This window comes from Hyperolius riggenbachi, chromosome 3, assembly GCF_040937935.1.
Source record: "Hyperolius riggenbachi isolate aHypRig1 chromosome 3, aHypRig1.pri, whole genome shotgun sequence".
NCBI classification, from domain to species: Eukaryota; Metazoa; Chordata; class Amphibia; order Anura; family Hyperoliidae; genus Hyperolius; species Hyperolius riggenbachi.
The window spans coordinates 254,202,749-254,206,618 of record NC_090648.1 but is presented as its reverse complement, the minus strand read 5'-3'; the positions used below and the strand labels follow the sequence as shown (position 1 = coordinate 254,206,618).

The 3,870-nt window shown below is 42.8% G+C and overlaps 1 long non-coding RNA gene across 1 annotated transcript; it reads left to right on the top strand.

Moving 5' to 3' along the window:
• The first annotated feature begins 1,215 nt into the window (after positions 1-1,215).
• On the top strand, positions 1,216-3,870 carry LOC137561376 (uncharacterized). Its single transcript, XR_011029987.1, has 2 exons — positions 1,216-1,300; positions 3,727-3,870. It is a non-coding gene; the product is annotated as an uncharacterized lncRNA (long non-coding RNA).

Genomic DNA, 3,870 nt, shown 5'->3' with positions numbered 1-3,870 from the left:
TATAGTACGGATAAATACTAGAACATTAGTAGCAAAGAAAATAGTCTCATATTTATATTTTCAGATGTATAGTTTTTTTTTAATAACAATACATCATTCTCTAATATTTGAAGTTTACTCACTATTCAGCATTCTAAATGATTTTACACAGCAGGCTAGTGAACTTTTGACCTGTCCTCTGCAGAAGAAAAAACAATACAATGACAGTTGAGATAATAAGCTTCAGAAAGCAGAGTTCTCTGTGACTTTGAAAGTCTTGGAGCTCAATGGCTCATTTGCATAGATAACAACTGGAGTTTCTTATTTCTTCCTGTACTGGAAACAATATTAGACTTATGTCTCTGCCCTTAATGTTTTATTTCTTAGCTGTACTACACATACAAATCATTATATCATAATTTTTTTCTCTTTACATCACTACACTAAGTAATAGAAACCAGATATATCAGATAATACTGAAGCTTCTCTCTACTGAGGTAAGTACCCATTCAGAGAACTTTTTTCCCTTCAGGTTTTTTTACTGAATTTTTCACAGAATGCTTTAAAACTATGCCCTGATCATTAATACAAATACATTGCATTATTTATTTATTTTTCTACATAGGGACTTATTTGAATTGCAGTGTGCATAGTTGTACCTAATGCCAACCTCCTGCTCATGTGCAGAAACGTTTAGAAGGCTCTTCTCTTGCAGGAAACAAGAAGTACTCACCTCTGCAAGGCCCCATGATGGTCAACAGCCACTCTTAAAATGGACCTTGCGCAGGACACAGGGAAAACAGAGAGAAATGCACTCTGTGTGTTTCTAGAGAGAAGAACCTGTCTACTTCCCCTCATCTGTCTGTAATCACAAGTGTAATTTGATCTCTCAGCTGTGTCAGTTCATAAATTTGGCAGTGTTCAGCAGACATGGCTTATTGGCAAACACAGGATGTTAACCTTTTGTCTGCTTCCATGGAAGCAGGTCATTAGGTCATTACAGGTGCCATTCTACCATAACTACTGTGCCCTGATATCTGCTGTCTCTCTGCAAGATCTTGGAGACAGACAGTGTGACCTACACAGAGCACTCACAGACCTGTGGCTTGATGTTTATTGGCTCTGTGCTGGGAGTCCCTGAGCTCTGTCTAGCTCCACCCTTTTTCTTCAGAGAGGCGGGCAGAGCACTCCCAGTGAGGGAGCAGGAAGTAAAAAGCCAGGGACTGGAGCCTGGAGACGAGTGAGCTGCCTGGCATGGTCCTGTGTGGGAAGACAATGCACTGGAGCCCCAGCAGAAAGAATTGAATGCTGCTTTTCCTTGGTAATTGCTCTGTCCCCTGCCTCCTGCTGTGTGTCCTCTTCCAATGTTGTTGTCCGTTTGCTTTCCTCCCGTGTGTTCCCTCCATGCCCCATTGCCCCCTGTGTGTCACCCTTCCTCCTGTGTGTTACCCTGCCCCCTTTCCCTATGCCTCCAGTGTGTCTCCATACCCCTGTGTGTTGCCCTGCCTCCTGTGTGTCACTATGCCCCCTGTGTTGTCGCCCTGCCTCCTGTGTGTCAACCTGTCTCCTGTTCCCCTGCCCCCTGTGTGTCGCCCTGCCTCCTGTGTGTTACCCTGTCTCCTGTCCCCCTTCCTCCTGTGTGTCCCCCGCCTCCTGTGTGTCACCCTGCCTCCTGTGTGTTACCCTGCCCCCTTTCCCTATGCCTCTAGTGTGTCTCCATACCCCTGTGTGTCGCCCTGCCTCCTGTGTGTCACTATGCCCCCTGTGTTGTCGCTCTGCCTCCTGTGTGTCAACCTGTCTTCTGTCCCCCTGCCCCCTGTGTGTCACCCTGCCTCCTGTGTGTCGCCCTGCCTCCTGTGTGTCCCTCTGCCTCCTGTGTGTCTCCCTGTCTCCTGTGTGTCCCCTTTTATACTGTCTCCTATGTGTCCCCCTCCATGATGCCCCCTGCCTCCTGTGTGTCCCCCTGCCTCCTGTCACCCTGTCCTCCTGCCTCCCGTGTGTCTCCTCTCCCTCCTTTATGTACCCTCTTTCTTCTGTGTGTCCCCTTTCATACTTCCTCCTCTGTATCCACCTCCATGATGTCCCTTGCCTCCTCTGTGTCACCCTGCCTCCTGCCACCCCTGTTTCCCTGCCTCCTGTGTGCCCTCCTGCCTCCTGTGTGTCCTCCTGTCTCCTGTGTGTGCCCCTGTCTCATAGCTCCTGAATGTCCCTCTTTTGAAGTGATAGTCTCTCTTATCATTAAATTATGTGTGAATTGGGGTGTATTGGGGGCATGGTTGGGGGTGTGGCAGGGGTGTGGCTTAAGTGTCCCTCTTTCTAATTTAAAAAAGTTGGGAGGTATGTAGGAGTTATGTTCTTATATTTTAGTGCAGGGAGGGTGTTCTGCGTTTAGGTGCGCTTTAATTTTCCAACAGTGCCTAAGATGGAAGAGTCCATCTGCTTTATTTGTCTCATGATTAATGCAGTCACACTTGTTGAATTCCCCTTACTTCCTGTTCACAGTTTATTACATATACTCAGAACCCCCACATCCCCCCATGGCTCTGCTGTTAGAACTGCAGGGAATGTCAAAATGTCCTCAGAATCACTTCATGTATGGCTACTCACAGTCAAAATAGGGAAACAAACACTGGAGAATTTAATAAGCACTATTGGAAGTGCAAAACTATTTAGCAATAAATACGAGAAAATAAACAATTGGTTTATAAACTTTTATTCATAGCAAAATATTAACTTACACCAACGTTAAACTAACATTACTGGTAAATATCTCTTCCTGTATCCTACAGATCTAATAAAATCATTGTAACATTGGAAAAAAATTAAACATTTCACTAGTCCAACAATAATATACACCAACATATAATTTTAACTTAGTAGTTGTCAAAAGTTTTATAGATACTAGAATTTTTTTTGTTACAAAGGAAATGTTGTGCGTAGATTACATAAAAGAAAAAAAAAGTTGTTTGAAAGATTGATCTTATAAAAAAAAATCAGCTTATTTGCTTTCATCCTATTTTATAGGTACAGACTATCCAGCAAGCTCATGGTGAACCAGAACTCATTAGAGTGTGTAAGGAACTACAATGGTCCTAAAAGCCCCCTTAGTAATTCCAGTGGTTTTGGAGGTGTGTTTAGCTTCTAAGGGTACAATGGTTAATCTGCATATATTCAGCAGTGATGCCTGGGAGACATCTCGAGCTCACTCCAACCTGAATTATCGCAAATTCTTTCTGTCTTAAGAAAGCAAACTTTGTTTTTTCTTAGCATTTTAGTAAGGGGGCTTTTAGGACCATTGTAGTCCCTTACACACTCCAATGAGTTCTGGTTCACCATGAGCCTGCTAGTTAGTCTGTACCTCTTGGTGTTACAAGCCCTACTCCATAGAGCCAAATTAATCCATGCCATGCACTGATGAGGATCAAACAATCCAAAACAGCCTGTATGCATGTTGGATTATTCTGGCTCTGTACAAATTAACAAGTTAACACATCATTGCATTCCAGCGGTTCTGGAGGTGTGTTTAGCTTCTAAGGGTACAATGGTTAATTTGCATATATTCAGCAGTGATGCCCTGGGAGACATCTCAAGCTCACTCCAACCTGAATTATCTCAAATTCTTTTTGTTTTAAGAAAGCAAACTTTTGTTTAACCTATTTTATACATATTCCTTAAACAACAGTAAAAGAAATACCACGTTATGCAAGTTTGCTAATGTCTTAGTAAAAATTGCCTCTTGTCTTTCAGTGATGCGTACGGTCAAAAAACAAACCATACCACACTTTATGGAATTAATGGAAACCAGTGCGGAATTTAAAACAGCTGGCTAAAGCAATTAAAGTGTACAGAAGACGTAAGGTGTTATTTAGTAAATTACTTTGGTGAAAATGA